The sequence below is a fragment of the Calidris pugnax genome, unplaced genomic scaffold (genome assembly GCF_001431845.1).
Source record: "Calidris pugnax isolate Ruff unplaced genomic scaffold, ASM143184v1 scaffold351, whole genome shotgun sequence".
Lineage (NCBI taxonomy): Eukaryota > Metazoa > Chordata > Aves > Charadriiformes > Scolopacidae > Calidris > Calidris pugnax.
In genome coordinates, this window is record NW_015091067.1 from 296,178 (window position 1) to 321,719 (window position 25,542).

General features: G+C 43.3%; 1 protein-coding gene and 1 long non-coding RNA gene across 3 annotated transcripts in view; one reads left to right on the plus strand and one right to left on the minus strand.

Annotated features, from left to right (window-relative positions):
• TMEM108 (transmembrane protein 108) overlaps nucleotides 1–25,542 on the plus strand; it is a 170,194-nt gene that overhangs the window by 112,317 nt on the left and 32,335 nt on the right. The window lies entirely within an intron of this gene.
• Nucleotides 11,131–25,542, minus strand: part of LOC106896747 — a 72,946-nt gene continuing 58,534 nt past the window's right edge. Inside the window, exon 4 of the long non-coding RNA XR_001413673.1 lies at nucleotides 11,131–11,808. This is a non-coding gene — a long non-coding RNA (uncharacterized LOC106896747). The remainder of the gene's footprint in view (nucleotides 11,809–25,542) is intronic.

The following is a 25,542-nucleotide window of genomic DNA, read 5'->3' on the forward strand; positions in this document are numbered from 1 at the left end:
TGATACTGTGTTCTGAGAATGGCCAATATACTAGACAATGCAGAAGAGTGTATAGGAGGTTCCCTAGGGAACAGCTGCTTGGTTAACTTTGTTTATTCCATTTTAAGTTATTCAGATTAGCAGTGTGCAGTCTTTCTTTTTCCTTCTCCCCCCCCCACCCCGGTAGAGCTAGATTAGGTCTTGTTTGAGTCTTATTAAATTTCCTCTTTCTACAAGAATAACACAGACTAAGTGTGGTCACCACCCTGTTCTTCTCCACTTCTGTTCAGGACCATATACCAAATTAGTTTTATTTCTACAGATTCTCAGTTTTCACATATCTTACTTTTCTAGATGTCTAGGTATTATTGAATTCCCAGACAGAATAAATAGGAATGTTAGATTTACCTTTTCTCATAATTAGTGGGCAGAACTGTCTCACAGACCCTTTTGTGCATGTCTTCTCTAAGCCTTAAATCTTCATCTCTTCAACTTATCCTTGAAAAAACCTTAACAACTTTAATTATTTGTAACATCATTCATATTTTGCTCCTGCCAGAAAACACATGATATTGATAATATCCCAACACAGTACTCTTTATCTGATTGTATCTATTCCTGGTTCATATGTCTATACTTCTGCTTCAGCATATTTAGCAGAATATTGGCTACATAATTAAAAAGGAGAACAGGACAGATTATAATGTTAATTGATAATTGTATAAACGAATCATAAGCCCAAGGAGTGACATCTTAACAATCATCAGCTAATTGAACTGAAACTTGGAAATAATTGAGGAGGAATGACCTCTGCTTGAAGAATGTAGTCCTGCTCCTTCAGCGTAACCATCATTCTCCTGCCTGAGCCATCAATTCCTGTGCTGCCTCTGGATGCCGTTCTCCGGCTGGCGATGCTGTGCACATGCATCATGCAGCACTGACACAAACACAGTTTATTAAGCCACTTTCATCTCTGGTGAAAGTAAATGCTACTGCTGATGCCTGCTGCAAAGTCATCTATATCAGCTGAAAAAGTTCTGCTGTTGTTTTCATTTTATCGGCCATAATCCTTTAGAGCTCTGGAAAGATAAAACAGTGCCAGCTACTGGTTGAACTGAAAAACAGGCTGGTTTGGGGGTGCCCAATAAGCATTTTGGCTTTTTTGTCTTTATTGCATCCTCAGCAAAAAGTCTGTTCTACAGCAATAAATTTTAAATATATATTTCTATATATTAGTGGGACTAATGCACAGTTTTTATATCAAAATGCTCCCTGAACAGGAGTAGGGTGTGGGTAGATGCCCTCCATCCCACGCCATGTCAGTTCTTTGTTCCTGATACATGAAGGAGATACACCTCGTGGAATGATTGTCCTCTCTAAAATGATTGTACCAGCTGCAAACTAATTGCATTTTGCTCTCCTCTGTCAGGTCATTTCTTTCTTATTTTATTTTTAGTGGGAAGTGTGAAAGGGCCAGGTGGTGCCTGACAAAGGACAGGGTTGTGAGATTTTGTCTAAGCAAGGTCCCAGAACATCCATTTCCGAGCAGGCAATTTCTTTATATATGACTTCATCATGCATTTAAGTGAGCAAATTTAACACCTGCTGCATTTACCCTTACCCACAAAAATTGTTCTTCAGGGGGTCAGCTTAGATTTCCAAACAACTTTCTAGCCTTAAAAATAAAACTTGTTGTTGTAGTTTTGCTATGAAGAACTGTTTGGGTTTCTTTTTTATTTTTTGAAAGAAGCCAAGGTGACACCTAGTGATGAATGGTATACCTGTCCCCATGGCAGGCCTTCCAGCCCGCTGTTGAGAATCACAGGGGGCAGGGAACTGGGGATTACTGCTGCCCGTGAGCTCTCCACTGTGAAAGTCAGGAGAGGACCTCCTTCTGCAGAGATGACAAACAGGAATCCTTCCCAAAACACTGATACAAGAGAGGTCTTCAAGAATCAGGCAGAATCTGGGGTTCTAGACAGTTGGTCTTCTGCTTAGTTTGATTTTTGTGCATGTCTGTGGCTCCTCTGAGACAGTTATCTCCTTGTAAGTCAAAGGTTGATTTTCACATACCCACACACTCAGAGAAGTTCAGGTATATGCCATAGACACATGAACCACAGCCATGACCGTAGCAGTTGACAGGTGACAAGGCTCAAGCTTTGTTACAAAGCACCTAAATGCTACAACATCTGTGTGGCAGCTGCAGATTATTTAAAAATATATGACATTGGACTAAATAGGAAAATGAATCATTCACTGTGGGCACTATTATTATTTTTTCTTATTTTGAGAGACAATTTGTTTATATTCTACTCCAATCTTTTCAATGCTTCATTTTGTACTTTTTGTTCCTAAGCATCCCAGTAAGGGGAATGGGCTAGTTCATATTTGCTCAAAGTCAGTATTTCAGGCTATTTGCAAATTTAGGCAGAGACAAAACCTATTATACAGACACTGTAGTCAGTTTTTGAGTTGTCTGAGTGGTACATTCTCCCCCCAGTGACTGACTCTCTAGCTTACATCTAAAAAGGAGCTGTGGAGAGGTATAACAGAGGCTGGATCAGCACACATCACCCTATGCACATAAGAACCACTTTTTGTTAGTAACTAACTTTTGTTGTAACTGACTTTTTGTTAGTTATTTGTGGTGGCTGTTGTCAGTTTTGATTGTGTCAACAACTCAGAGTGCTTCTGAATATCAGTCACTGCTTCACTGCTTGTTAACAACAGCCAACTGTATGTTCGTCATGGAGACCATGCTTTATCATCAGATAAAATGGCAATATTGGCTCCAAATAATGATTCATTTAGAACCATGTTCTGGTCAGGCACGTATCAAAATATTGTGAAGCTTATTCATACATCATGGTGTTTTTTGATATGGGTGAAGGTAGGTCTACTGTAGATCTTGGGGATAGTATCAGAGCACCAAAGCAAGCTTTGAAGCTTTTGTGCTTGCATATTTTCTCCTCTGCCCAAGACAATTTATCCTATGGCCATGTACAAACAGTAGCACACTGATGGATAAACAGTTTTCCTGCTGGGTCCTCTTTGGGAGCTGTAATTATTACTCAACAAATTACTGGACACCCTGCTGGGACAATATTTAATGTTACCTCAGGTGCACAGGAACTGATTAATTGAATGCCCCTGTAAGCAGGCATTAAGTTTCAAAAGGATTTTACTGTTTAGTCTCCCCTCTGTCCGTGTCACAATCCTTTGCATCTAGAGCAGAGGGAGGAGATCTAGCCCTTCAAAGTCTGTCTGGGACCATGACTTTGCCTTTTTGAGAGTGTGCACCACATCAATTAACGTAGATCGTGACGGTTAGTTCTTAAGCTGATGTGAATGCAGGTTTTCCTCCCCATCTAACCCATACATCAGGTTACAGAAGCCATTTAAAATGACTCTCAGTCACAAAAGAGAACAGTAATTGGGGCACTTCAGCCACCGACGCCAAATGAGTATGTCTGAGAAGGAGCTCGCCACTCCTACAGCGGCTGGGATCTTGCTAATCAAGATGGGTTAATGGAAAGATGAGTTTGGACTGCTTGTGAGTTAATCCACTGCAAAAATCTAAATTAGCTGTCTGGGTACAGAGAGAATTAGGATATTTTATAAACCTTTAAACTGCTCATGCAGTTCATGTATTATTCTGCATTTTAAATCAGTCGCATGCAAATCAGCCCCATGGGACGAGAAAGGGTTAGTTAGATCCTGATTTCTAACCTGCAGTTTTGCTTAAACTGTGTTTTTCTGGCACTGATTTTCAGTCACAGAGTATAATTCTATACAGAGAACCTCAGATGGACTAAAACAACATGGGTTTTATGGATAGGGGAGTCCCATAATTCGTATCTGCCTCCCTTTGTGCTGCAGTAAAGGAAGAACTATTTTTGTTCTTTGATTTTGCTTTATTTAGTGGACCTCTTCCTGCAGAGGAAGTAGATCTACAGATAGCAAGAAATAGTATTTCTGTTAAAACATAGACACCTTGATACTTTCAAAGTTTTTTGGTGTCTGGCTGCCTAACGCTGATTTCTAGTGGTTTTCATGCAAGGGGCTGTGTCCCTTGTTATGAATGTCTTGTTGGTTTTTCAACTCTAATTTCTCTCTCGGCTAATCAACATCGTTACCTGGATTGATCACTTTAAGGTCCCTGATCAGACGTGTCCCTGCACGTGTGCGTGCTGACTTTTCTGCTCAGTGTAGCTCAGCCATAACTGAAAATTAGCCACACATACATGGAAAAATTAATCTGATAAGCAGGTCCTCTTTCTTCTTTTCCCTTGTGCTCCGTAAAGACCTTAATTAATCTCAGTGGAGAAAAAATAATAATCAACACTTAAACAATGAATTTTCACTTAAGACCCAGGGGGGGTGTCTTTTAAGCAGCTCATGGTGGTTTAGCCATGTGCGACTCATTTGAACGCAGCGAGAGCTGCACGCCGAGGACTATGTAAAGCAGTTTGAAATTCATACATCCAGCAGTGTATAAACCTTACATATGAATGCTGTCTGCTTTCAGGTAGTTTTTCAGCCCACCTCTTGTACATGAAGAGGCACCGATTCTGCTGAGATGTTTAGATGGGAAGATGTCAGAAATTGCAGTGGTTTATTGCTGGAACATTCCCAGACAGAACACAAAGCTGATAGTTTCTGTGAACATTTTCACATCTGACTCAGTATCTTTTCCTCTATTAACTTACCTGTAAAGTCTTCTAACCCTAAACAAGTACTGTCATCAGTTTCTTGATTTCTTGGGTACCTGAAGCATAAGTGGCTGCCCTTAATGTGACTTCAAAGTACTGTATTTAATTAATATCCTGTTATTCTGCCCGAGAGCGCTCTGGATTTCAGGCACTGGTTCTCATTCCGACCATCAGTCTAGGGGAGGTCAGCATATTTGTTCAAATTAGGAAGATACTCCTGAAGTTAATGTCCTGCCTGTCCCCATCCCCCACGTTGGTGCACATCAGGGAGCTTTCTCAGTGTGCAGCAAGTTGATCCCCATGGATGAAACGAGGCTGGAGTCTGCGCCCTGGGAGCAGGCTGATGTACCTCAGCCACTGATGGGTGCTAGAGCTAATCAGAAGAAGCCCCCCCAAAACACATACAGTGTAGACGTCAGGTCCTCAGCACCTCCTGCTCCGCTCCAGAGCTCCCCACCTCTTGCACCACACCAAACTCATCATCATTCCGTAGCAAAAACATTGTTGCTGTAAGATTTACTACATATATATGCACAAGGCAAAATGAAGATCAGAATTTTTTCTTCAGAACTGGGTTGGCAAAAGACTGAGTGAGTGAACGTGCAGCTCTGACTGACAGGGGATACCTAATGCAAAAGTCACCCTGCCAGTGTTAAAATCATAATTACCAGCAAGTGAGAAAAACTTATCAATTTAGCTCATGTTACATTTACTTTAATTTGCTTATTTCTCAGTTTTCATGCGCTATCAGATTTTGAGTCCCCTGTTGGCAGGTGTAATTACTTCAGAAGACTTGACCAGAAGAACCAAATCACGAAAATTTCAACATCCCTCTTGATACAGTTCTTCAAATCCCTTTCCCTGTGATAGGAAATGCAGTTAGGCTAACTTGGTAGATGATTGAAATAATTGAATAGAAACCTACTTTGAGTGTAGAATACAGAGGTTCAAAGCAAATGATTTCAAATTCAGAGATTAAAATAGAAATGCTACATAATGGGGCTTGAAGAAGCAGGAAAAAAATTTCCTTTTATTGTGGTGAAATGCCGAGTTCTTTCAACTTCCCTTACAGCAATTCTGATTTTTCCTCATTCTGTGTTTTAAACCACAATTTAGATTTAATACTATGCCAAACAATATAATTTATCTTTGTCTGACTGCATATTTCTACTTAATCTACTTAACAGATTTCTACTAGCTCTGTCAACCATAAACACGACTCTACCCTTATGCAAATTTGTTTCTATGCTTGTGGCTGTGTGATTACTTCTCTCTTCTTTGCTCCTGTAAGCTTGCTTTCATACATAATGGCTTACAGCTCAGTTGTGACTTCTCCAAAATAATGTTTTGTATGCATCTGATTATGCTGTTGGGAATATGGCATCCCTTCTTAACCAGGAAATGCATTTTGAGCACACAGCAAAACTGCTCCCCTGAAATACTTGCCACTGATGCTGTGTTTCAGTGCCTTACAACACAGAGTGTCCAGTTGACAGTTATTTTTTCGCGATATAAATAAACAAGCGTAGTATTTTGCATCTTTTCAAATTGTGTAAAAATACGTGAAATGGATCATTCAGGCAGTTCTCGTTGTCCCCAGCCTTGCTCCCACTCAGCATGTGTTTAACATTGCACCTCTGGAAGTGGTTCCAGCTGGTCTTACTCTTATTCCAGGTCTCTCGTGAGTGCTTCAAACTATTTATGCTAGTATCTGCACTACTAAATTAAGCGTGCCTGAGAACAGTCCTGAGAGCTGATGCCAACGGGCAGGAAGCAGTGGGCTGCTGAGGTTTACTGACATCTCGAGGCTGGGAAGCTCTCCCAGCCTGCAGAAGGGGGTGGCTGGGTCCCCACTGTGCTCAGCAGCACTTTGGTAGCCCTGATGATGGAGGTTCCCTATGCCTGGGAACCCTTTTGCTTTTGGATGATGTGGACAACTGCAACCCAGGACCTGGGGATCTTCTTGAGTCTTAATTAAATAGTATAGGCATAGCTTTTTCTGATGTTTGTGTGCTGTTTCCCAAGGAACCTGATGAGTACAAGTCCCTAAGTCAGATTTGCGGTGTAAGAGTCATGTTTCTCTGAGATGGTAAGATTTCACAGTGTTTCTGAAAGAAACATTTAAAATTTTTCATGCTGCCTAGTTGTCATGCAAGTGGAAAAAGTGCTAATGGTGTAAAGGGGATAGAAGTGAGATGAGCTTTTGCGTGGAGCGCTCTAATACTGAGCAAAACCAGAATCAGAAATGTTAGACTCGGAGATCAGCATCGGGGCTGTGTGGTAGAAGATGGTTACAGAATTACTCCTTAGAGTTGACTTAACAGCGCCGAGTTTCTGTGGAAATGCACTATGGCAGGACCCAGGGTGAAAGACAAAAATTTCTGGTTTTGTATTAGAATCAAGGCATAAAGAGAAATGGACATACAGCAGCCCTCACTGAGTTCTGTTATGGAATTCTGTTTGCTGTTTTCTATTGCAGTGGTACGATCGACTTGGGTATTGAATTAGGGTACAGTAAGAGAGCTCAATGCAACGATTTTTATCTCCTGGATGGGGGCGTTGCACTGGGGTAAAGAAGAAAGTAAAAGTGTTACTTTCACTCAGTCTGCGTGAGGAACGGTTATAGTTGCCAAATCTTATTTTCAGTAGGGAAAGGAAAAATAAAAGTCTTGAAACATAAATCCAAGTATATAGCAAATAGTTCTCCCTTTCAAATAAATTATTTTGACACAATGCATTTTTTAGAAATAGTTTCCATCGATTAAACAGTATGTAGCGAACAAGAAAGTTCTGACTCGCATTTTTGCAATGATGTATTGTAATAAGGCTTATTCCTGTTTGAAGTTAATATATGTCAACTGAGATTTATTTAATTTAGGCAAAAGAATTGCAAGAACAGCAATAGATCACATTCTGTTGTGTTGCATTTTTGGTCCACTGAAACAGGAGCTGGTGGTGCGTTTTGCCAAATAAAGAAAGAAAAAAACCCAAGCCTATGAGTTACTGACAAGCTCATCTCTTTTGGATGCTATCACCTGTGTTCATCATCTTTCCATAATGAACAAGATCAGCTGAGAAAGATGGAGAATTTTTCTCCAATGAAATAAAAGTGAGGAGATCAGTTAATGTTCTGCTGTTAAACATCCTCTCGATAGGGAGCCTCTGCCTCAGTTCAAGATAATAGACAATGAAGCTCTAAGACAGGAGCAATTTAAATTACATTTTAATCAACTCTCAGGAGGGAAGGCAGCATTATGTGAATCCATTAATAGAAAAACAGCAAAGTTTCTTATTTTATCATTTGTGTGTATTATGCCTGAATAATCTGATGAATTAACAGATTATCTCCTAATTCATTCAAACACTCTTCTGTGACGCTTTGGAAGAAATCCCATCCTGCCTTTATGACGCCTTTTCAGAGCAATAACATCAGATAAGTAGAGTCTCTGATCGAGTTTCACTGCATTTAAACTCTGACAGGGGGGTGGGGGCTGAAGGCAGTGTAAATGTAGGAGGCGATGGTGTTCTCACTGTTGCATTGTGACTTTGAACAGAGATATTTTGGTTTCCTTAGACTTTTACACACCCTGTCAACCTTGCTGGAAAGACCTATAATCTCTGCCTACGCTAGAGACTTGGCCCGGAGCCCGATGAATAGGCTGTGCTTTCATATAGCTTGTTCTTCTTCCAGAAGGCAAACTCAATCAGCAAAACATACCAAACGTAAGAATTATTTAGTGTGAGGTATTGCTGACAGAGATGAAATAGCAAGTACGCTGAGTTAATCCCACTTCCCGGGCTGTAAATGGAAACTGCTGATTAAGAGCAGCAAATCAATTTGCTAACTATGGCTCTAAAAATAAGGTGTGCTGCAAATAGAAAATTAATGGGAAATGGATAATGTTGAATAGATTGATCAATGGAAATTTAAGAGAAGACAAATGATGTGAAACTTTACTTTTCCCTTGGCTAATCAACTTCATGTCCATATGTAACCAATAAAGGGAGAGGGAGAGATCACATTAATAAAAATTAACCAACCACGCTGAACACCGCTCCTCCACAACCCAGAGGAATTAGTACAGGAAAGAGAAAAATTGTTTTACACAAAAAAAGCTTGTATTTTCGAGAGTCTTCGTTTAGCTGAAATAGATCTGCTGTCTGGGAGACAGGCAAGTATGTCTGCAGGGGGCTCCAGGGCTAACCTTGCGCTCTTTGGGAGCTCGTGTCTCTAGGTCGCACAATGTCATGTCTCAGTTCCTAATCCAAAAACCACAGCAGTATTTCTTATTTCTCCCCAAGCATGGAACAGCTCTTTTTGGAGCAAAGATCTATTTTTCAGAGAGTTTTCTTTCAAAACAATGGGGGTTTTTAACACGTTTTTAACTTAAAATGTTGATTTAATAGGTGGTGACCTGTACTAATTTCTATAAAAGTGAAAACACTAAAGATACCACAATTTTTGAAAAAAGGGGAAATCCTGGGGGACATTTGTCTTCAAGAAAGTCAAAACGAAATTATTTTTTATTTTGATGGCCCTCAAAATGTGGCTGCTTTTTTCCCTTTTAAATGGAACCCCCCCAACATTTTACGCAAAGACAATTCAAAGCAAAATCCCCATTTCTTTCGGGAATTATTTGCCAACTTCTGACCAGGAGTTTGTCTGATCAGGAGGCTCAGGATTAAGTCTAGCACAGAGGAAGGTCCTGCCAGTGTGGACGCCAGCGCTGTCTCCTGCAGGCTGCTTCGGGCACACCAGCTGCTTTGGGCAGCTGCCTGTCTTTTTTGCAGACTGAAGATTTCACCAGCTTTTCCCCCCAAAGCAGGCATGTCCCAGTGGGGGTTTGTTGGCTTTATGCCACTGACTCCATCATCATGGCCTAACTTCATGTTAAGATCATCCTGTTTTCATGAAGCAGGCCCAACCCCAGTGCTGTCATGACAGGTCCCACCCCATGGCCAGCATGGCTTTGCACAGGCTTTCCAAATAAACACAGTCACCAGTCTGAGACCCGTCGGTGTTGATATCCAGCACAGTGAGATATCCAGCTGAGAGCCAATCCAGCTTGCATCTAACACCATCAGTTTCCATGGGGCTTTGCTTGATTACTTGGGGAACAGAGGGAGAACTAGGAAGAGGAAGATCTGGGACATAGGTCTAGTTATGTGTGTGAGGTGAATGGGTGACCTTACAGATGATATATGCTGTCCTACAAACTAGACAGCACTGAAACAAAAACCTGAATGATTTTGGAAGCCTCTCCCTAGGAGTGGTGCTTCGAGAGGGTATGCAAGTCAAATGGTCTTCATCTGGCTCTTAAGCCTAAGCAACCTTGAGGTTCCTGCGTCAGGAGGTGACCATGCAGAGGCCTTTTAATCTGGCATGGCATGTCACCCCAAGGAGAACACTGCGCCTGAATCTTCAAAGATGCTCTTGTCTCATCGGCTTCCAGTTGTGTTCATTGGCAACCTGCGGCGTGTTGCCGTGCAGCTGGTACGCAAGCTGAGGAGAACATAAACCTCGCAGTTGGGAGATGACACACGCTGCTCCCAGAAAGAAAAAAACAGTCTGAAATATAGCAGCAGCAGCAGAAAAACACACGTTTAGATGAGAATTGCTTATGGAAACAAAGCAAAACAGAGAACCATTCTCCCAGATGATTATTTTTGGGGCAAACCTTCCCTCTTACCTGATGCTTCCTCTTCAACATGCATCAACTGTGATTCTTCACCATTGACTAAGGTGTTTGGCATCCTACAGGCATGGGCTTTTTTGGATGCCGCCATTCTACAGGGAAAGGGTTCCAGGACCACCTTATCTTTGCTTTGCCTTTACTGATAGAGGCAGCTCTAATAGTCCTGTAGCTCTAAGGCAGCAGCATCCTTCAGCTCAGGGCTGTGGCCAGGACACCCCAGCCACGCTCTGCATTCACAGCAAGGAACATGAGAGCACAGGTTTTGAGAGCAGTGGCACAGATGCTGCAGGCCACCTTCTTCTCAGCCCATTATGCTGGCAAGACAACTTAACCTCCTGGTCAGCTTTCCTTCCTCAATTCCCTGCTTTTCCACCCAGCGCTGGGTTGTTTTGCACAACATCCAGGTCTTAAGGTGTAGGTTTTCTTTTCTAGATGTCATGACAGTAGGTCATGAGAACTGGGTCTTGCTCTACCTGCTGACACTGAAAGCACTGCCTGTTTCTTTCCACTAATTGCATGCAAACTAGTCAATCTGCCCTACTCTTCTGCTTCCCTCTGTCTGCTAAGGACTGCAAATCAGGTGCATGCCAGGAAAGTAGACAGAGCTCATATTTGAACTTTTTCCTGAGAGACCAGCGTGTCAGAAAAGAACAGGAGGTCAAAGGCAACCTTTTGCCCCCTCCTTGCTTACCTCCTTCAGAGATGGCTTTTCTCTTTGCTGCTTGGCCTTTCCTAGTGTGCTTCAACCTCCTTCAGAGATGGCTTTTCTCTTTGCTGCTTGGCCTTTCCTTTACTATGTCAGCATCTTTTGCATCCCTGGGCCAAGCGTGTCTTACAGTCGGCTTAAGCTCTGCTTTTTGAGGGCAGGATATCGTCAGAGCTCCGTGTCTGCATTGAAGAATGGCAGAGGGTCTGACTGAAGTGAGTGCCACAGCCTTCCCACTGGAACAGCCTCGGGCCAGATGTCAGGGATCAGACACGTGAAAAGGCGAGCAGTTGTTGTAAAGTAATTTAGTAAATAAAATAAGTGGATATCGGATCCCCAGCTGGAGGCATCGCAGTCCTAAGTGCTTGAAAATCATTATTCAGGCTCTGAGAAATCCTGAGATTGGCTTAAATAAGATGAGATTAGAAAACGCATTTGGGGTCCACTTAGTTGCTTTTCGATACTGAAGCATTAAAGGCTCATGTGTTAGAAATATACTTTTATGAAAAAGTGAAGCAAAGCTTCTCAGTGGCACTGCTTCCATGGTTGAAGAAAGTAACAAAATGTGGCAAAAGTTGCTGAAACAGTTCCCTGAGTTTCCGATCTGGGCAGAGGCAGCATCAGCTTTCGCTGGGGGAGCACCTGCCTCCCCAAATTCCACAGGTGCCGAGGCAGCTGCTCGGGCTTTACACACGAGTGTCAGAGCAGTCTTCTGCTGGCAAAAAAAAAGTACAATAAATTTAAAATCAATCATTGTTTACCTTCTAATTCCCTCACATCCCTCTTTGTTTTCTATGTCAGGCAGCAAAGCACAGGACAAAAAATATGGAGCATTATATAATGAACATGACGTTCATACACTCAGGGTGGTGATTTTTGTGGTAAAGATGATTATTCCTAGTCAACCCCATTTATATGCGGGCATGAAGATCACATATGAAGATGACGGTTTTCTTTTGAGATATTAATGTATCTTTAAGAATGATAAAATCTGTTAATTGCTGTAATCCCCAGGTAGCAGTGGTGAGGTACGTTTTGATGAGCGGGATCTGAGAATTTTAAAAAATCTCTGTCTTCCTTATTGATACAAACTAATTATAACTTAATGCACAGCAGTTTTAATTAAATTGTCAGTGTAGTGACAGTGATGTTGAGAAGGTTGTTGCACAGTCATCATGAATGATGTCTCTTCTTGGTAATTGGGGTAATTCCAGATTTATGAGGATTAGAAGAGACATATACCCTAAATTCTTTCTTGGAGGTTCTTGTAAGAGACTGAAAGTATTGTGTCATTGCAGTGAAACCAGAGGCAGGGTAATGACAGAGAGATAATTCTCCCTTTCTGAAATCATATCTTGTGTCTTCTGGAACATTTTCACATCTATTATATGGGTGACTAGAGAGAGTGCAGGCTGCCCGCGGATGCAGAGTCTACACTAGCATGGAGGAGTGATGGAAGAGTGCTTCTGAACCAAAAAATAATGCTGCTTACGGTGGTGAGACAGTCTCCTACAGTAAAACCTTGCCTGCTTTTTAAATGGGACTAATGATTTGGGGCACTTAAATCTAAACCACTGTGAAGGTCGGGGAGTAAGTTTTTGGAAGGCAGGTAGTAGCAGCCTGTTCAAAATCAGAATGCTGGGGTGTTTCTGACGTTGATGCCTGGAAATGGAGGCACCACAAGAGGGGTGGCTGGATGTGCCTGGCGAGTTTGCTTCCTTTTATTCTCCACGTTTTGCTTCACAGACCAAAGTCTCTTTTTGTACAGAATTTCTATTCATCATGTATGCTTGTGCAGGCCAGCAGAGAGGCGAGGAGGTGGCCATGCCACATGCCACCCGGTCCCCCGGGTGCCAAGCTCAGCGCCACCCCCCGCCCGCCCCAACGGGACTCTCATTCACAGCCGTACAGTGTGTGGCCCGTTGCTTCTCCCCTAAACAGCTGGCTGCAATTAAAGCTGGTAGGATTAAAGCTGGAAGCCGGAGCTGAGGAATGAGGTCTCTGGGTGGGATGAGAGGGAATGGCCAGTGCTGTGTCTCTGTCTTGCCTAGTGGGGGGCACCACACGCTTCACCCTCGTGTCCTGAATCCATCTCTGGATTTTCATATAACAGCCTTTTCATATATCAGAGGGAAGGAACGAGGTGTTGCTGTATAGATGTCATTCCTGTCCCTCAAGTGCCTGTCCCTCCTGCCCAGGGGAATTGATCACCGTGCACTCACCACAACATGCACTAAATTACTTCCTAACTACTGCCTGCCTTGTCGCATGTCCAATCCTTGACATCTGTTCCTACAAAACCAAAGTCACACCTCAATTATCTGGATGATAACGCATTTGCACGTCAAAATCCTCAGCTCAGGTAAAACCTCCAACTGATCCCAACGCGACCCTTATTTGGGGGATTGAGGGTTTAATTCCTCACCATGATAAACACCTGCCATAGCGGGTGGGAGCCTGGGGAGCCGGGTGCTGTGCCAGGCAGCCCTGGGTTGCGGGCAGGGGGGGCATCCACAGCAGCATGGCTGGACCTGAGCAGGAGCACAGGGGCCTTCTGCCTTCCCTGCACCAGGGCACTTTTCACACCCCAGACCAGTTAACTTATGGGTCCGAACATCCTTCCAATGAAAATCTCATTGGCTCAAGAAAGCCTCATGTTCCTACAGGAAAATGCATAAATGAAAATACAAACAGCAAGCAGAAAGTGGTAATTAATGTCCGGTGCACATGTGCAGCATCACTGATAATGTTGCCTGGTAACAGAGGAGGGGATGGCAGAGCCCCGCCAGGAGCCAGCAGCAGCCTGAGAGTCCTCTTCAAGGCTGAGGTTTTGCCCAGGGGAAAGAGAGAACCCCACAGACAGTGCTTTCCTCCTTAGCAACCCCCCAATACGGACACACATGCACGCGTACACGCATACATACATTTCTTTGGGGGCTGCAAAATGCCATCCTGAATAAATAAATACATGCGCTCTCTTTTCATCTCACACCAGACACTTGTGTGTTGCTGGGAGGTGCCTACAAAGGGCTTTGAATAGCGCTACGTTCCAGCCAGGGAGATTTTCACATCCCGTTCCTTTGATCACGACGGCGTGGTGAGAAGGAAGCAGACTGTCTTCATTTCTGTAACTAGGTAGGGTGCCCAACTTGACAAGAAAAAGCAGTTCTTACCCTACCGATTTGCTTTTTATGACCTAAAGAGCGTTAGAACAATTTATGCATTTGTAAGTGCGTTAGAAAGAGGCTTGAAAAGAAAAATGGCAAAATCCTTGGGAATCAGCATTTTTTTCTCTCCTTAGCATATTCCATGATATGAAATTATAATCTGTTTCCCTGAGTTTTCTTTAGTGTTTTCCATAGTTATAAGGCTAGTGTCATTTTGGGTTCCTCCTGCAGTACATGAAACTGTTAAATAACATTTGTATTCAGTCAGTAAGCAAAAATATTATTGCAGCAACTACCAAAGTCACAAAAATATACACTCCTATGTATACACGCCTGACAGGCCTCAGCAGAGATTTTTGGTTCAGCAACTCTCAGTCCCACCTGGTGCTGAGAACTTGAGGCCCAGGATGGAGTCTGCCCACAAACAAGATGCATTGTCAAGTGAAATGCGGGCTCAGAAATAAAATCTCCATCTCATAGGGATAGAACTAATTGTATTGGGCGTTTTAATGCTGAGACAAGTCAGATTATTTATGGCTCTCATGGCCCTCCCAGAGTTCAGAATAGCCTTTACCTTCAGTTGAGTGGTACCCCAAGAGGATATGCATTTTCTTTTCTTTCAAAACCATCTTGCAAATTCAAATACGTTCCTTCATGCCAGAGATTGTGGCTGAAAGCGCTGGTGGCCAGCATGAGCCTGTGGAAGCCATGCACATACGCATTTGTATAAACTGATGTTTGCAATTCAATCAAGAAATAGTTTGTGTGTCTCAGCAACGCCTAAATGTTTCATTAAAATGTTGATGGCATTGGCTGGAAAGGAAATAAAAGGATTTTTAATTTATAAAAAAGCCTGTAAGTAATTACCAGTTCATGCAAAGGAAAATCTGAGACTGCAGTAGAGCCTGAAGACCTTTTTTAGCATCTACCTCTAGCTATTTCTTAGAGTGTAGAAGACTGGAATTAAGAAAACCTATTAAATGACATGCCAGCTTTTACAGTAACTGTAATCTAATAAAAGATTAACCCCTCACAGCAGATCTATACATGTTGCCAGTAGAAGGTTTTTGACTGAGCCATTAGAGGTGTCGCTTTCATCACAGGCTAATTACTAGATAAATAAAACAAGCTCATCATGAAAGGGTTTCAGAAGGCTTTTTTATGGTAATAAAAATTAATTGCCTACAATCAAAAGTGAAAATATGAGTACACAAGGGAGATCCATTATTTGAAAGGAATCATAAAAATTGGTCGAAGAATTAAAAAGTTAACACATAACAATGTGGTGATACCTTTCACCACGATCCTAGTAGCCTATGAAAAGGACAAATACCAGCTTTGTTTTTAAATTACGGCAATACTCCTTGAGGACAATAAATAAAGGCACTTTCAATTTATAGGCTGCATTATTCTGAAAGCGAGTGCTGAATCCACTGAAAAACTGTTTCATGTTTAAAGCCCTGACCCGTACAACTTGGCGGGAATGATGTGCAGCCCCAGTTCTAATGACTTGCGGTACACGGGATCGATGGGGTTTCTGTTCGCTTGGGATTATCACAGGAGCAATGGACAGGGCATTTCTGAGCAGGAGATGTAGTGAAATATTACCTAGTGCACAGAGCAGCCGTGAGACTGGAGGGGAGGTTAGATGCCCTGAAAGGTGCTTTTCTGCAACTCTGAAGCCATGAAATTGAAGAGCAGCCAAACCCCTTTAAAAGACTGCGCAGTAATGAACTGTAAAAAGGGGGATAGTTCAGTGAGATAGGGCTTTATAAACAGTGGGGGAGAGATTTTGGCTAGCAGACAAACTCCTTCCAGCATCGTGATGAAGCACACATCGTCTTCCTGCTGGGAAGCTGCCCATTAGCATCAATCCAAACCACAGCCATTTGGGTCTTCCAAAGGAGCCTTTTACGTTAATGACATTAGCAAATATAAATTCAGATGGCACCTTTTAACCTTATATAGCTTCTTTGTGTGTTTTATGGTTACTAAACACAACTGTAATCACAATAACAGCTAACGTTATATCTGAAGGGGGCAGTAAAGTTGGGACGTGGAAATACAGAGCTGCTCCACAAATTGGTGTCAGGTTCATCATCTGATCTTTGTGGGAGCTTCAAGCCGTGGCAGTTGGGTTGCTGTTAATAATGCAAAATATAGCTCTCTGTCTCCCTGCGTTGAAGAAGCAAACATAACCAGCAGAGCCTGTTTATTTTCCCCTTCCCTGGTTGCTGTGGTCCTACTATAGCGGTTTTATCCAAAAAGCTGTGATGGCCACACAAAGTAGGTGGCAATGTTGATAGCTGTAAGGATGATTGAGTGGAGTTCGCTGTGAATTGTGTCCCCTCTCGTTCTCAGTGTAGAACACACCCTGGTTTGGTAGGGTTTCTCTCTGACCACCTGCTCACTTTGAACGTTTTCTGACAATTTTCAGACTAAATGCTGACCAGCAGAACTTGTGTTTAAGGCTGTAACATGAAGTGGATTTTGCTGTGGCAGCCATGGGGAAGTGACAGAGAAAAACAGGGAAGCACAGCAGGATGGACTTAATGTACCATCTGCCTTCAGGTTTTTTTATTACCTGTTTTATTTTTTTGCATTTTCTCCACGTCAGTTCAGCTAGGTGGGATTACCCGCCTGGAAATTGGATCACTTTTCTTAGGTGCTAGAATACATATTAACATAATTAACTCTACGTGTTCACATGTGATGATCTCTATGAAGGAACTTGTAGTTTGACAGGGGGTAGAAGAAAACTTACAGAGAAGTTGATTTTTCTTTCATATAAAATCTAATACATTTCTAATTTGGGCTGTTTTGTTAGAACAGTGCCCTTTGGACTGAATTTTTCCATCATTTGTGCATCAAAACATTAGTTCCTAGGAGCTGAATTTGATCCAGAAAAGGGATGAGTCGGCAAATAAAACAGTAGGAAAATTTTCCTGTAAGGTTTTTCATCCTGGGTATTGAGAAGTGAGTAGCCTTTATAACGCCAAATGTAGGAGCACGTAGACCCTGTTTATCTCCATTTGACCCACAATTGCTCCAGCATACTATGATTAGCAAGGGGTCATCCAGATAATCCATTAAAAGTTTGGCCAGTTTCATCAGCCTTTGTGAGCCTGCTGGGCCAACCTAGTTGGGTTGGAAAGCCCTAAAATCAAGTCCTCAGGATATCTCCAGTATGGTTTTGTTACTCAGGAGGTAAAGATTCTCACAGATAGAAGAGTTTATCTACTGATGGTAAAAGTATAGTCACCTCAGCAGAATATTTGAAAGAATGTCTTGGCTATTCCAGTTCTTCCTAGAAGCTCTATCTGTAGCACCACTTAATCTGGAATAGAAACCTGATGGTGACCCTCTGCACAGCTGGGAATTTCATTTACCTTACACTTGCACTCTCAAGTGCTTATGATTTTATGGCATTCTAAAGGAAAAAGGGCTCATAAGCATCTTTAGTACCCAAATATTTGAGTTCACTTGTATGTCAAAGCTCTTGAAACTAGAGGGTTTCTTGTGTTTTGTACCTATCCATGTTCCACCAGCTATAGCATAATAGCAGGAACAAGATGAGGTCCTAGAAACGGAAAAAATGCAAACCTTAAAGCTGCCAAATTAAGTAAATTTGTCAGAGAAAGCATCTGCAGGCTGAATCTCATGAATTTCATAAGGAAGAGAATTCCACCAAATTGGGGCCAGGCACATTCCAGATGGCACAGATGGTTTAGCAAGTGACAGATTGGAAACAGAACCCAAATTATGAGCAAGTACATAAACAGAAATCAAAATTTCTCCAATAGGTAGGAGTTGAAGTCTGAAGGGTCTTCAGAAACAATAATAACATGTTAATTTTAAGCCTCAAAAGGTAGCCAAGTGCAATGTCTGAGTAAAGATGGAGGATGACAAGTTGTGAGAAGAGCGCACAACTTCTCAGTAGCTGCCAAGTTTGGAGTAGATTCTTAGCAAAACAGAGAGGCAGAAAATGGCCCCCCAAACGCAGCTATAATCCAGCCTGGAAACTGCAGATAAACAAGTCAAGATTTTGCTAACTGGCTCATTGCAAAACTGTTCTGAAAGCTGAATGGAAAAAATGACATTGTTATGTCTTTTTTTTCCATCAAAATTTAATTTTGACTGACTTGTATGAGAGCCAATTTATAGATGGGTGAAAACATGCAAGTCATAAAACCAGTAAGTACCCACGACCATGTGAAGAAAATGTGTGAAACCAATAGGAGCAATGAAAGAAGAATCAGAAGTAAGAATATTTCAATATCAATAAGAGAGGGAAGGAAATCACAGCAAAGCCAACAACCCTCAAACAGCATATGGGGAAAAGCGAGATGAATCTTAGCTCAGAGTTAAACAAAGACTGATTATTTTATACTCCAGTAATGCAAACCACCATATGTGCTGTCTTTAAATTCAAGACAGCAGAAAATTTTAATTAATAGAATAATAATGCTAATTACATCACAGGGGCAGTATAAGAACCTATGAGTGTGAAAATACTAATGATAGGTTTGTGTGTGTGTGTACATATGTGTGCACATATATATTTTTACACAGACGCATAGTATCTATGCATAACATTCTATAGCTGCAAGCATCTCCTGCTCCCTTTGAGCCATTGGGAATAGAGCTCCCAAACAGCCACCCTCTTGGTGACAACACTGTCATCCATGACTGATGAATCCCTGGATATTAAACACAGGCTGTGGTCCTTATCCATATGAGTGAATTGGTTTTGTGACCCAGTGAGGGATCTGTCTACGTTCGGAGTGATGGCAACGTGCAGTGGAACTGGAATGCTCTCTCTTAGTATCTCCTAGACTTTTCCTGGCACTATGGACAAAGAGTATTTTGCTGGGAAAAGGTAATAAGAATAAAAGCAGTCGTGGTCCTGTCTTTCAGGTATGATTAGCTCTTCCATATGTTCCTTCTGCAGAGGGGCTGTGGACATAGTCTGTCTTCCTGCTCTGTTTTATGGACCTGAGTATGTTCCACCTCCTAGAGCCACCAACAGCCACATACCGTGAAGAGGCTGGAGCACTGCAGTAGCTCTGTGTCCCACCATGCACACTTACATTCCTCCTTCAGTTTTCAGCATTGCAGAGTGTCATTTCATCTAATAGGTTTTGTTTATGCTTTTATCTGGCCAAGTGTGCTACACGCGCATCCCTGGGAGCAAAGTCAAGCTCTGGATTTGTTCTGGAGACATGGTTTAGAGGAACAGTCTTAACAGCAGGGATTACTTCATAGTACTTTGGGGCAAAGCTGTATCATAGCTCTTTTGTCACCCCATGTCAGAAAACATTCTTTTCAAAGAGGGTATGTCAAGCCTATGAATAGACCATAAAATGTCTCTTTGAGAAAATTAAGCGGGGGAAAAATAATCGTATTTCAGTGGAGCAGTTTTGCCCGCGGGCCAGGCACGCCACCTCTGTTTCTTCATCTTTTAATCTGGTCTATCTGCAGTCCCATCTCCGTCCCGCCTCCCTGCTTCCTTATTTTCCTGTCAGTCTCTGCCCTACTCCTTGCCCCACTGCCTTTCTGAATTTCTTTGATGCTCAGATTGACTCAAACACGCTCTCAGATCAAGCAGCGGGAAAAGCAGTGATTTAAGTCACAAAGGCCCATCCACATTATAAATCCTAGATAGACACTGGAGGTTTCTCTCCGTATCTGCTCGCCTCCCCTCCAAACATCACCAGAAGGTTCTCAGGGTCTGATACCGCCTGCCTCCTCTATTTTTCCTGAATAAGGGAGAAAAATCCCCCACGGGGGAACTCAGAGACCCCAAAGCCTCTTGTTTCCTCTGATGTGCAGCACGTGCTGATGGTGTGGGAAGGAGGGGAGGGAGCTCTGCCGGGGGGAAACTCAGGCTTCCCCTTCCCTCCTGTAGCCTAATGAACTGGTGGCTTTCATCTGGAGAGGGGCTCGTGCAACATCCCTAATTGGACTTCTCTGAAGAGCTGTAGGTCCTAGATCATCACGCTGAAGGGGAAGGTGGTAACAAACGTGGACATGGAGTACGCGGTGTTGCTTAAAGGGAAGGCAAGGCCCTGGGTTTGTGACAGGGCTCCAGGTTGTGTGACAGCTGTGCTGTGACAGCGGGCGCATCGCACGGGGCCCACCTCACGACTGCTGAGTCTCAGGCCCAGCAGGAGACCCAATTAAAAACAGGAGAAAACCCACAGCCTTCCTGCAAAAACACAGCTTCCTGTGCCAACATTTGTCCGACCCCACAGGGATGGCAGCGTCACTGGGGCACATCTGTGCTGCCACCTCCCTCCCCTGTCTCTTGACCTTGCTAAAGTCATGCTGTCCATCTTTGGGCCATGCAGGGCTCACCCCACTGACCCCAGTGCCTCCACAGGGCACGCGATGCGGATGCTGGGGGTACCCCCTCAGGAGCACCTGGTCGTGGGGTAGGACCCTCATTTAGGGCTATCCCAAGGGGTCAAACAACTGTCTGCTAATTAAACATGGCTTTAGGCTGTGGTCACTACACCTTTGAGAAGATGATTAAAGGAGAAATGCGTCAGCATGTTCTCTGTTTAGAAGAAAAAATGTTTAAAATCTCCATGTCCCACCATCTGTGGAGGTGGTGATCTTCTTTGACTAGAGGCTTGTAGAACCATGCAACGGGCTTCCACTAAGCAAGAAGAGGCTGATAGTGAGAGATTTTCCTGGTGGCTGGGAATTCCCCTGCAGCTCCTGGGATGACCATATTTTGCGCCCATTGGAGTTGCTGTTGACTTCAAAAGAAGCCAAGAGACAAACTGGGTTTCTGTGAAAGGGCATTTTTGCTGGCACCAGCTCTGTCAGAACCCGAAAGGAGTCCACACCAGGAGCAGATTATCTGAGCTGTCCTTTTTTTTTTTTCTTTTATTATTCCCTCTGCTATGACTGTTAATATTTTTAAGTAATTTTGTTCTTTCCCTTTCTCGATTCCACTTCAGATGCTTGATCCTTCCTAATACTTTCTCTCTGACCTCACAGTCTGTTGCCATGGAAATTCGGCTTTGTAACTTCGCTGATGGATTAGGGAGAAGACAAAAGATAGACTGGGTAGGAAATGAACCTTCATTTGCTAAAAGGGCAAGACTGTGGTCGTGGCTGTGCTGCTACCAAGCCTGGGGAAGCCACTGAAAGCCAAGGCTGGACTCTGGATGTTCCACACCATGCCTGGGATCAGGCTCTGGGCTGGCTCCTGTGTGACAGCACCAGGAAAGGGGTATACCTGGCAGCCCAGTGCTAGAAGAGGGGGGTCAGTCTGTGCCTTTGCCCACCACGGGTGGGTCATGTCTCCGTGGCCAGCAAACAGGTGCCAGAACTTCATCAGTGTATGGGCCCCTGCTGGGAGCCAGGGCTGCTTGGGCTCTGGTGGTCTATACAGCTGCAAATTCAATCCTTGATTTACCCAAGCCAAAGCACACGAGGTTCAATGAAATACTTGCATTGAAATCCCACAAGAAAAGGCTCTCTATTAGTAAGGCCAGGCCAGATGTCCATTTAATATCTTGGCTTATTGCACCTAATGTTTGCTGTAGAAAATTGTGAAGGGTATCCTTTGGCCTGCTTGCCCCCAAGGGGTTATGTGATGATTTTGGTGGCTTCCCAAGAGGGTGGGTGGGTGGGCAGCGTGCCGCACGTGTTGCTGAGGGAGGATCTGGCCAGGCACAGAGGCGTGCAGCACTTTGCTGATCATCCCCTGAGATCCTCGCAGCATCCAGGAGCCTGGCTGACATTTTGGTAGAATCTGGGGACTTGCAGCATGTGCCCAGAGCACCGTATTGATGTCACTTGGCTGGATGTGGGCCAAGCATCCAGAGGGCAGCGAGCTGGTTAACATGATAATCACGTTGCATCCTAGTCTCTGCATATGACAGAGCTTTCCAGTCCTGTTCATGATGCTGCCACGTTTTTCTCTGAGGGCAAATATGACTTAAGCAAAGTGGCAGAAGGGAAAGAAACGAGTCAGCATTCATCAGGGAGAAAAAACCATCTGTGGTGAAAAGCAGTAATGCTAGTGATGATAAACATCAGGAGTGACTACTGCCACTGCTAGGTCTGGTAAAACTTTGAGGACTGAGAACCCCAATAGGCAACGGGAGTGCTGGAAAATGAATTACCCGAGGGGGATCAAGAAGCTTTGGGGTGGCAGGGACTTCCATGTCCAAGCCAGCAAAAAGAAGGGGAAGCTGCCGTATCATCACGGGGTGGTGCTTCTTCTCAGAGGAAAGATGAGAGCTGCAGCAGCTGGAGAAGGCTGCAGGCAGCATTTAACAGCTGGCTTAGCATCCGTAAGGGCAGAGCAGTTCTCATGCTGTGGGAGTTATTTGAGTTCCCAGCACGATTTCATCCTATTGCCAAGGGATCAGAGTGTGCGGGGCCACTGCCCTTCTGTGGGAACAGAGTAGGATCCAGGTGCTTGAAAAAAATGAGAGCCAAACGAAGGTTTTTATCTAAAGCCTCTTTGGTTTGGTGGAAATCCTTCCACAGGTGATGGTGGCCTTGAGGTCAGATCCTGAATCTTTGCATCTTGCCTTGAATAAACCTGAATCTTTTTTTAACATGAGGTCATCCATGTTCTCCTAAGGATTTGCCAGTATTCCCAGCCCTGAAACGATCTCTGCTTTCTTCCTGCCTGGCAGTTTCCTTCCCCAGGATAACCTTATCATGGAGATATCACCAAGGTCCTTTTCTTCTGTGTTTCCTGCAGGCATGGAGGGACCGCTCTGCAGGAGTCTCCAGCCGCAGGAGGGTTCTCCTGGGTTTGCAGAGGCTGAATTTGGTGGTGTTGCTCTGAGCTCCTTGGGGCAAGGGTGCTCGATTGCTACGTGCCAGTACTGGGCTGAGGCTCATGGAAGCTGGTCCCGGCTGCCTTTTCTGATTTCTTGGTCACAGTTTGGCCTCACAAACAAGGCAAGCAGAGCACAGGGAAGGAAAAGGGCTGTGCTCCACTCACCCTGTCCAATTCCTTCTTTATCGAACGATGACATTAACCAGTGAATATTTGCTATTGAATGGGATGTTGTATTTTAATGGAGTATAGTAACATTGCTCATGCAATACCTTGCTCATGCCGTACATTTCCCATCATCGGTCTGAAATAGAAACCTGATTGATATGATCAGGATTTGACTGGTAAAGCTGTAATATCACCAACTGAACCAGAAGCACTTTCAGCTCAGTGGCAGAGTCCTTTCTTAATGTAGCTATACAATACTTCTAAAATATTTGCAAGGGATTTATTTCCAGTTGGATATAAATCCTCCAGCAAACTCTAGATTTATTACCTCTATCATGTGTAAAATACCTTCTTTATACCTCACATCAGCTTCCTTTCAAACCAGACGGTACTTACAGCTTATGGCATACTACATTATAGTCATTTACCATCATACATATTGTGTTCTTCCATGGCTTTAAATGTTAAAGGACACCTTTTTGCCCTATTTGAAAGAAGGGGGGAGAGCAGAAACCCCATGTATTAGCAAAATTGCTGTCATTTATTTCATCACATCAAGGCAAGTATGGTTGAAATAACCAATCCATTATAAGAGAGGTAATACATCATTCATTATTTGCTGCCTGCTATAGCAAGGCACTGGCTCAGCACATATAGACTTATGGATTTGGTACGTGGAAAGCCATAATGAATGTGCAGTTGTGATGAGCAAAATTAATGCTAATATTTACTGCTCTACAGCGACTGCTATGTATCAACTGTTTCCCCCTCCTTTCCTATTTGCCCCCCTCTGTAGACACAGGCAAATGTTCCATCTATTTAATTTCCATCCCAGCTATCACTCAGTAGCAAGCTAGTCAGCTGGGGCTCCGACCCGTTAGCAGAACAGAAATAGAACAGGAACCTGAGGGAGGCCGCTTTGCCGTGCCGCTGTGCCCTCCTGTCTTTGGCTGCTGCCGTGCTGCCTGTGAGGGCAGCTGCAGAAAGATGCTGGCAGGGTACTTCTCTCTCCACCAGATATTTTAATCAAAAATATATTGAATCAACTGGAGGATGTCTGGCTGTGCAAAGCAACAGTGAAATTTGGCACCGAATGTTTTGAACTGTTGTAACAATGCAACATCTTATGCTGGTGTATATATATATATTTAACTGTTTATGTTTATTTCTGTATCTAGATAAATAGATATGAAACAGTATATGTAGTAGGTAGGTAGATGGAGAGACGGACAGACAGATAGACATGCTATATCCTTAAAAAGCCAGCTGGTTGCAGCATCCTGTACTAAGTCCCTTTATATAAGCCCCTGCCCCATTCATTGCAGGGTGAGAGTGGGGCACAAGAGGGCTGGATCAGCTGTGTCCTGCCCCACTTTGGGTGGGAGGAGGCCAGAACACCATGGGCACACAACAGACCCTGTATGACCCCTCCCAGGAGTTTCAGGCAGCCTTTCTGAAGCTTCACAAGAAGGCTTTTTAGCAGCTCCTGGCAAGGCAGGGCAGCAGGGCTGATGTCAAGGCTTGGGTGGCTTTCCTTTATGTGTTCTCATGTTCCTTTGCATGTGAGGCTGTAAGGTGAGTTTTGTAGCAAACCAGAAATGTCCATGTGATGTCCAAGCCTAGCTCTTCACAGTTGCTTATCAACACAACAGGGCATGCTTGAGAGCTGGTGTTTATACTTTCTGGACTCATTAACTACATGTTCAGGAAGTGAATACATAAAACAAATTAACCCCAAGCAATGTGTCAGTTCTCCCTACACTGCAGACATCACTTCTGTATTCTTATTTCTGTTGTATGGACAGCAAGAACACACTCCAGGACTGTTGAGTCCAGGCCAGGACATGCTACTCCACATGCACATCCCAGACAGTTGAGTCTACACTAAATCCCCTGCCCATTGGAAAGGGTTACCTGCTCCCTAAATGTAACTCATTTCATATGAACTACAACTAAATCCTGTGTGTTCTCTACTGGGGTATATCACACAGACCTGATGACTCTGTTCTGCTTCTCCCTGAGATCTCTCTGATCTTTTTATTATTAATTTTAAAAAAACCAACCAAACAACCAAAAAATACCGTTCTGTATCCCCTGTTCTCCAAGTCCCCGTATCTGCTTTTTAAACAAATTGTTATTACTCTTGCACTATATCATTATTTTCAGGGTTTGTAATGTTTTTCTAACCAAATTACCCTGGTTTTCTGAATGCTGAGTTGCAAATGCTTTATTAATACCATTATTCTATTATTGTTAAATAGGAGTGCTATATGTTCCCTGAAAGCCTGAGTGGTAAATC